A 9274-nucleotide genomic window follows, 5' to 3' on the forward strand; every position below is an offset into this window, starting at 1 on the left:
TTTGACAATTTTCTAGCTACCTGTTTTGATTTCTAATTTAATTCCACTGTGGTATGTGGATATATTTTGTGTGATTTCTATTCCCTTAAAATTTAAGGTATATTTATGACCCACGATGAGGTCTATCTTGGTGAATGTTCCAGGTGAGCTTGAGAGGAATGTGTATTCTGTGGTTGTTAAATGGATCATTTTATTTTATTTTCATGCTACATTATAATTAATTAAGAAAAACCTTTTCCAATCACATTACCTGATATAAATCATTCTACTTGCCACTCTGCTTGGCCTCCAGTCTCTTGTCTCTCTCTTCAGCAATGGTGAGGTGGATACTTTTTCCTCAGGGAAGAGAAATCCATGGTCTGTTGCCTTTGCCAATAAAAATGTTGGAGACCTAGGTGGCAAAGCTCTTGCCTTTGGTTGGCATCTTTGCCATGAACCATATCAAAAGAGCCAGGATGTCTCTCTGTTGGTGATCATACCAACTCTTCACAGGTTAGCGCTTCTGGTTGCCGCCGTACACAGTCTCCAGATCAGTCTGAGTGGTGTCATTTACCCTGGCAAGGGCATCAGGGTAGCAGATAACTTGAGCATCACTGGCCACCAGAGAAGGGATTCCTTTTGTGCCCACGAAGATCTTTCTCACTTTGCACAACTTGCGTGTGACCTCTTTGGGCATAATCTGATGAACAGCAAAGCAACCTTGGTGTCATAGATTGGTCCCATCAGTGCTGATGACATCCATAAAACCAGTGGGATAGGTGATATCAGTTCAGATCTCACCATCAATCTTAATGAATGGCTGCATGCAAATCTTCTTTGCCCCATGTTGGGACATACTTAAGTCTGTTACTTTAGGAAGATGATGAGGGGCAGGTGTTCTCTCAGATTGTGGGGATTAGTAGATGGACAAGGAGCAAGGATATTATTAGGCAGTTTTTTTTTCAGCATCCATTGCTTTGGAGCTGCTATACACTTCAGATGCTTCTGGGTACTATGAGCCATGGCTGCACTAGGTGCTGAAAGAGCTGCATGGAGTATTCTGTAATTGTCAATTAGATCAAGCTGATTGATAGCACTGCTCAGGTCATCTGTGGTCTACTGATCTTCTGCCTGTGTGATGTATCAATTACTGATGGAGGGTTACTGATGTTTCTGTATGTATTTTTTCAGTTCTATCAATTTTGGCCCTATGACATAGAACTGCAGATGGCATGGTTGTCTAAGGAACTTGTGGCTGGGAACTTCTGAAGGATAAGGCACTGAGCAGTGGGACCAGAAGTTGGAAGCAGATGAGGTCAACAGAGATCAAAGGAGCCGTGAGATGTGCTGTACCTCTGCCAAGTTCTGAGGAGGCTGAAGTTATGAGGGAGCATGATCCATAAGAGTGTAGAAGCCATGAACAGAGAAGCAAAGAGTAGAGGGTGAGGAAATCAGCTTGGGCCGGTAGCTATGGGCAACCAATGCAGAGTAGCTGGCCCGTGTTAGTGTCAGGGTGAAGATCCACAGACTTCTGGGTAGCCATGTATGTGCATTGCTGTTGTCAGGACAAGTTAGGTGATAAGTATGGAAACCCACCTCAAACTAGCTTGAGGGCAAAAGGGCATTTGGCTGTGGGTGCAGCCCTTTAAAAAAAAAAAAAAAAGAAAGAAAAAAGCTCACTAGACTGGGAAGTCCAGGGATTGAGCTGACTTTAGGGGCCTAAGGGCTTTTCCCTTCCTTCCTTGTTCTGGTATGTTTTTTTCTCAAAACTTGACTTCATTCTGTAGACAATTTTTTTTTTTCTTTTTAGGGCTGCACCCGCAGCGGATGGAAGTTCCCGGGCTAAGGGTCGAATCAAAGCTGCAGCTGCTGGCCTACACTACAGCCCCAGCAACATGGGATCCAAGCCACATTTGTGACCTACACCATAGCTCACAGCAATGCTGGATCTTTAACCTACTGAGTGAGGCCAGGGATTGAAGTTGCATCCTCATGGATACTAGCTGGATTTGTTTCCGCTATGCCACAACAGGAAGTCCGCATGCTGCAGACAGTTTAATTCTTCTGTGGACAGCCACTAATGACTGCAGTTAATTGGTTCTTAGTGTTGGTGATGCTAGCAGAGAAAGATCCTCAACCACCACGCGCGTCTCTGTGAAGAGTCTCGTTGGCCCAGCCTGAGTCAGGTGTTCACCCCCAGATCAATTCCTGCGGCTAAGGAGATGGGTTGCCCTCATTGGCTAGTCTGAGATAAGATTAACAGTCCCCTCCTTCTAGGACCATATTAATTGAGGAGGAGGAGTTCCTTAAAGGGGAAACGCAGCATTCTTTGAAGATGGAGCACGGGTTACGGGCCGGCCAAAGCATCCAAGTCCCCTCCCCAGGGTCCTTCCTGCCCCCACTTGAGGAAACCGGAGTCCCTAGAATAAGTGCTGCCTGTTTCTCTCCCTTGGTTTTTGTTCTCCCGGTATTTAGGGAAGTTGTGTGGCATACTAAGGGGGAATAGCAAGGAGATTTATTTGAGTGTGTACCAGCAGAAGGGGACATGATGGGCTCCCTGGCGAAGCTGGCACTGTCTGCCTTGCACTTGAGGCAGCTTGTGAGTGGTGGGTGGTGAGACGAGAGGGGTTCGGGAAGATTAAGGGATGGAGACCCAGGTGTACACGCCCCTGCGAGCATCCCTGGCTTCCTGAGGGCCCTTCTCTCCAAATCCTTTAGTCTGTCTTCACTCCTTTTCAGTAATGACGAAGGATACACATGAAGAAATAATTCATGATGGGAGATTGAAAATTTACACTCACCATTCCCAGATATGCAAAGAAGTTCATCTTCCTAATTTCCTATGATTCTACTTCTCTTACTTTGAAACTCCTGTTTCTATTGATGTCGAAGAGAAACACTGTGGACTCGGTAACTAAAGGAAATGAACTCTCCTTCAGATTAAAGCCACGTTTTAGGTACTTTAATCTCACTAAATGCTCAGTCTTTTTTTCTTGTTCTTCTTCTTAGGGCTGCACTTGTGGCATATGGAAATTCTCAGGCAAGGGGCTGAACACAGCAACGTGGGATCCTAGCCGCATCTGCCACCTACACTGCAGCTCGCAGCAGTGCTGGATCCTTAACCCACTGAGCCACGCCAGGGATCGAACCTGCATTCTCGCAGACACTATGTTGGGTTCTTGACCTGCTGAGCCACAACAGGAATTCTGATGCTCAGTCTTTTTGGCCTAACGTCTCCAAATACTTCTGCTATCCAAAATGGCACTGGCACGGGGAGAGTCTTACGTATCCTCAGGGAGAGGGCGTCCCAGATCCAGGTGGGAGTCTCTGTGTTGCCCTCTGGGTCCACAGTATTGGCCGCTGTGGTCATGTCCTTTGTCCTACCTGGTCACTGAGTATCTTGCTGGCATCGGCTGCAGAAGGGTGTGTTAATGAAACTCAGGAGGCGGGCCGCCAAGTTCTGATCATGCCACCGTCATGCCACTCAGCCCCATCTTGGGTCTGATTGGTACTGAAGGTCTCCCCAAGCACTAAGGTGTGCAAAGTGCCACGACATTGTGATTTCAAGAGAATGGATAACATGACAGCTTAATTCTCTGTATCCCTAAATTTAAGAAGCACCATGTTTTTGCATTATACCCCCCAACAACGTGAAAATGTCGCCAGCTAAACTATGAAGTAGCATTGCTTGTCAGACACATCTCAATTTCAGAGGTGAAACGAATGCATCTCAGAACTTTTAAATTATAATATTTTTGTAACGAGCGTAATGGTTAAGAGCCCTGATACTGGAGCCAGGCTGCTGGAGTATGAATCCCAGCTCTGTCATGTCCAAGCTATGGGGTCGTGGGCCTGTCGCTCACTGTCATGGTGCTTTCGTTGCCACAACAGTATAAAGGGGATAGATTTACTTCCTAGGGGGGTTGTGAGGATTGACTACATATGCAAAGCATTTCAGATAGGGCCTGGCACACAGTAAGCACCACATGTGTTTGCTATTTTTATTTAAAAAAACACGAGATCCATCACACCCACAAATAAGGGATCAATGGCCTTTGCCACCATCCCAACCGCCTTGCTGCCACTCCTTTCATCCGGTGAGCAGGGCTCTTGCCAGCCCTCCACAAACCTCTTGGCAGCCCTTGCCAGGAATAGGCTCCTTGATGCCCTGCTGCCAATCTGGGGCTGCCAGGCGTAAGTGAGACATAAGCCCATCCGGGTATGTCTGAGACCAGTCGTTTCCAGCCAGCTTGCTCATCACTGCAATGCTCAGACCCTTCGGGAGGGACAAGCCCCTTTCCCACCCAGTGTCGCCATCCCCTTTTCGCTGTGGCCATTCCTCCCCCGGCTTCTCCCAACTCGTGCCCCTTCCCATCAGGCTCTTGCCAAGACCTCCCCTTCCGCTGCAAACAGAAGCTGCTACCTTCTCGATCTCTTCGCAGCAGGCTTGCTTCCTTGTCTTGTGGCCCTAATGGGAGCCCCCCCCGCCCCCGCCATCGTTGGGCTACCACCTCCTCCACAGCACCCCATCTGGGGAGCCAGGGGACAGATTCTTCCCGCCCCTTTATGCTGGGTCCAGACTAGAACATGATTCTTCTGCTGTCAGCGCTGACCCTTCTATGAGCCTTAAACTATCAAGCTGAACATTTTGTCTTAAAAACAAAGGCGTTTTAAATTATGCAATTAATACACGATAAATCCTCCTTTTAAAAATGTCATCCTTCAGAGATAAAGCCAGCCCTCGGCCCCATCCCCGGCTGCTCTTGGGTGAATCGAACTTATCTGGTTGGCGCATCTCTCTCCTGACCTTCTCCTCTGCAATAACCCATCTACGGACATGTGGAGTTTTGGTGTGTGTTAAACAAACTACAAATGGCGTTTTACTATAAACGTTGTTTTGTAGCTTGCTTTTTTTCATCTATCTGTCCCGACAATCTTTCCACGTATGATTAATTTTTTTAAGTTGCCCTTTTTGGAAATATTACCTTTTTTTTTTTTTTTTTGTCATGGCCATAGCGTACAGAAATTCCTGGGCCAGGGATGGACTTCAAACCACAGCCGTGACCTACACCGCAGATGTGGCAGCACTGGATCCTTAACCCACTGCGCTGGCCTGGGGATCCAACCCGCGCCTCTGCAGCGACCCCAGCTGCTGCTGGTTCTTAACCCACTGCACCATGTTGTTTGCATTTTTCCTTATTATAAAAAATGCATCCATAAACAGCTTTCTATGTGTTGGTTTGCACACAGCAAGAATGCTTCTTCATTCGTGAACGTTTTCTTTTGGCCGCCCCACTGGTGGCATCTAGAAGTTCCCAGGCCAGGGATCAAACCTGTGCCACAGCAGTGACAATGCTGGATCCTTAACCCACTGAGACACCAGGGAACTCCCATTCTTAATGTATATATTAAGACAATATGTAATCCTCTGGTATAATTTACTTTTATTTTTTGCTTTTTAGGGCTGCACCCTTGGCATATGGAGGTGCCCAGGCTAGGGGTCCAATCAGAGCTGCAGCCGCTGGCCTACACCACAGCAATGCGGGATCCAAGCTGCATCTGCGACCCACACCACAGCTCACGGCCACGCTGGATCCTTAACCCACTGATCGAGGCCAGGGATCGAACCCGCAACCTCATGGTTCCTAGTAGGGTTCGTTTCCACTGTGCCACGATGGGAACTCCCCCATTCTTTGTATTTTTAAAAGAATAACAACTTCATTGCTTTTCTAAAGTAGGTTACAATTACAAAATTGAAGCAGTTTAAGCGTTACAATGAAGAAACAAATAAATCACCAATGACTTCATTGCCCGCCCATCTTTTTATACACAGGTCCAGGAAGAAGACAGCAAGTTATCTAGAAAGAATTTAATAATACTGTGATCATGGCGATCATGTGATTTTTAATAAAAAGCGTGAAATTCGGTTCTGCTTGCATTTAAGTGATAAAAAGGAGCTGGTGTAAAAATAAAGCTGAACTCGATGTAAATGTGTGTCCCCGCAAGGTCTGTGAGCCCCAGAGAGTCCCCTCTGGGGGACAAGGAGGGGGTAAAGAGGCTTAAGAGATTGGAAATAGACTTTTCGTTTCCTCTCCTCCCCTCCCCGCCCCTCCCCTCCCCTTCCCTCTTCAAATCTGCGTAGCTGGTTCCCTTGATGCCCCGCTAGGGATGCTGAGACTTGTAGGTTTTCTTGTTTTCCACGTTCCAGTTTTTGTTGGTTCTGTTGGCTTTACTTTGTTAATGGCCATAATGCACCTCGTTCTGCTAGAGTGCGACTCCTCTGGTCACTCAGCAGAGAGTCAATAGTCTTTCGTATTTAATGGATTCAATGCTCATGGCTATGTCTGTTTCTGAATTCTGACCTACCTCTTGGTTGGCAAGATTTTTCTCATTGGGTATGTTTTTCAAGAAGAGCTAATGAATACCCAATTCCCTGAGTCTTTCCTGACTGTGAATAGCATTTACCCTTGAATAATAAATTGGCTGGGTGTAATATATTAGAGCCAGACTTTCTTTCCCTCAGAACTTTGTAGAACATGGCCCCACTGTCTTCTGGCACTGATAGTTTCTATGGAGAAGCACAGGGAAGTCCGATTTTTATTCCCTTTGGTTATTTGCTTTTTCTGCTTGACTATCTGAAGAACTCTCTTGTTATATTTCAAGTTAAATAATTTACTCAGGACATGCCTCCAAAGGGATGATTCTGTATCCATTTTTTTCTTCATATGTGGTATGCTTTTATGACCTACAGATTCAGTTATTGCTTTGAGAAAATTTATTCACAATAGACCTTTGCATTTTTTCCTATTTATTAAGTTTTTTGAGTTCTTATTTTATTTAATCCATTCATCCATTCAATCAAGAAATTATTTATTTATTTATTTATATTTTAGGGCTGCACCTGCTGCATATAGAAGCTCCCAGGCTAGGGGTTGAATCTGAGCTGCAGCCACTGGCTGACGCCACAGCCACAGCAATGCCAGATCCAAGCCACGTCTGTGACCTACACCATAGCTCATGGCAATGCTGGATCCTTAATCCACTGAGCATGGCCAGGGGTCGAACCCGCATCCTCATAGATACTAGTTGGGATGGTAACCCGTTGAGCCACAACAGGAACTCCAACAAATATTTATTAAGAGTCCATCGAGTGCCAGGCACTGTGCCAGATAAAAGTCCCTGCCCTCCTGTAGTTGACATTTTAGTGGGTTGAAGACAACAGGAAATAAACAAAATAAACACATCCAGTAGACAGTGTATTAATGGCGATGCGTGCTACATCAATCAGGGAACACGTGGAGCTAGGATTCTAAGTGGGGTGGCCAGGGAAGGCCTCCTACAGCAGCAAACATCTGAGGAAGCTGCCAGCTTCCATTTCTTTTTTTGGCCACACCCACAGCATGTGGAAGTTCCCAGGCCAGAGATGGAACCTGTGCCACAGCAGTGACGACGCTGGATCCTTAAGGGAACTCCGCTCCAGCTTTTCTTGATTTGCATTTCCCTGATCAGTAATGAGGTGGACCCTGTGTGTGTGTGTGTATACAGAGGCAGAGACAGAGACACAGAGAAATTAAACATATTTCCTTTCCTGTGAAATACCTGCTATATCCTCTGCTTGTTTTCATTGCAGCTCTTAGCCTTCTTCTTCTTTTTTTTTTTTTTTTTGGCTGCACCCTCAGTATATGGAATTTCCCAGGCCAGGGATTGAAATCTCACCCGCATCTGTGACCTACACTACCGTGTGCTAACATTGGATTCCATTGCGCCCGCCAGGGATCAAACCCGTGCCTCTGCAGCCATGCAAGCCACTGCAGTCAGATTCTTAACCCACTGTGCCACAGCGGGATAACCCACTCCTATCCATTTTTTAATGATTTGTAAATTCTTTGCCTTGGGTATTTTGTTGTTTATATGTGTGGCAAAAATCTCCCAATCTTGGACTTGTCCTTTCGTTTCGATTATGGTCTTTTGTGTAAGAGAATTTTCTAATTTATCAGTCTTTTCGTAGTTTAGTGCATTCTGGATCTTGGTTAAGAAAGTTTGTTCCCCCCCCCCCCGCCCCCCAAAGTCAGAAAGCTGCGTCTCCTAAAAGTTTTTACGTCTTGCTGTTGACACTTAAACCTGTGATCCATCTGGAGTTGACTTTGGGACATGGTGTGAGATGGGGGAAAAAATCGACAGTTAGCAGTGGTAGCCTCTGGGGGTGGAGAAGGTGAGGGAGAACTTTCAGTTTTTTAAAGGAATATGTTTTGAGTTCCCGTTGTGGCTAAGAACCTGACATTGTCTCGGTGAGGTTGAGGGTTCTATCCTTGGCCTTGCTCAGTGGGTTAAGGATCTGGCATTGCCACAAGCTGCACTGTGGGTTGCAGATGTGGCTTGGATCTGGTGCTGCTGTGGCTGTGGTGTAGGCTGGCAGCTATAGCTCCGATTTGACCCTTAGCCTGGAAACCTCCATATGCTGCAGGTGCAGCCGTAAAAAGCAAAAAATAGGTTTTATCAAAGTAATACATAAATGCAATTAAAAATCCTAGCACTCTCAGCTAGAATGTTAATTGTGTTTATGTAAGTAGATTAATATTGAAAACAGCAGGGCCCATCTTCCTCCTCATTCCTGAGCGCCACTCTCCAGAGATAACAACGTTCAAATCACATCTTTTTAAACTGGTATTAACCCTCCACGTTCAAAAATAACATTCTCGTACTAATATTTGCTTTTTCATTTTAGATGTGATTTATTAAGGCCCTGCTATTTAAGATGAGAAATGGTCCCTTTCTCGCTAGTGTGTCTCTCCCCACCCACCCCCTTACTCCCTCTTCTCCCTGCTGCCAATACAGTTCGATCATAATCTCTCTCTCTCTCTTTTTTTTAATGGCCTTACCTGCAGCATATGGAGGTTCTCAGGCTAGGAGTCAAATTGGAACTGTAGCTACCGGCCTACACCACAGCCACAGCAATGCAGGATCCTTAACCCACTGAGTGAGGCCAGGGATCGAACCTGCAACCTCATGGTTCCTAGTCAGATTCATTTCTGCTGTGCCACAACGGGAATTCCAGTTCTATCATAATCTTTGGTGGAATAAATGTTCAGGGGTTACGCTGTTATGACTAAGTAGATATTGTTCTCAGCTGTGCAATATCTCTTTTCGGCATTGCAACACATCTTTTGATTTTTCTTGGAGTCAGAACTTGCTGCCTTTAGTTGTCTGGCTTTCACTTTCTCTGCACCTATGATTAAGTTTTCTTCTAGACTTTCTTTTTTTTCCGCCTTTGGCTGTACCCAGTGACAACGCCAGA

The 9274-nt window shown here is 45.8% G+C and overlaps 1 pseudogene; it reads right to left on the bottom strand.

Moving 5' to 3' along the window:
* Positions 1–265: 265 nt before the first annotated feature.
* LOC125118145 (40S ribosomal protein S4, X isoform-like) lies at positions 266–1002 on the bottom strand (annotated as a pseudogene).
* Between the last annotated feature and the right edge of the window lie 8272 nt (positions 1003–9274).

This window comes from Phacochoerus africanus, chromosome X (assembly GCF_016906955.1).
Source record: "Phacochoerus africanus isolate WHEZ1 chromosome X, ROS_Pafr_v1, whole genome shotgun sequence".
Lineage (NCBI taxonomy): Eukaryota > Metazoa > Chordata > Mammalia > Artiodactyla > Suidae > Phacochoerus > Phacochoerus africanus.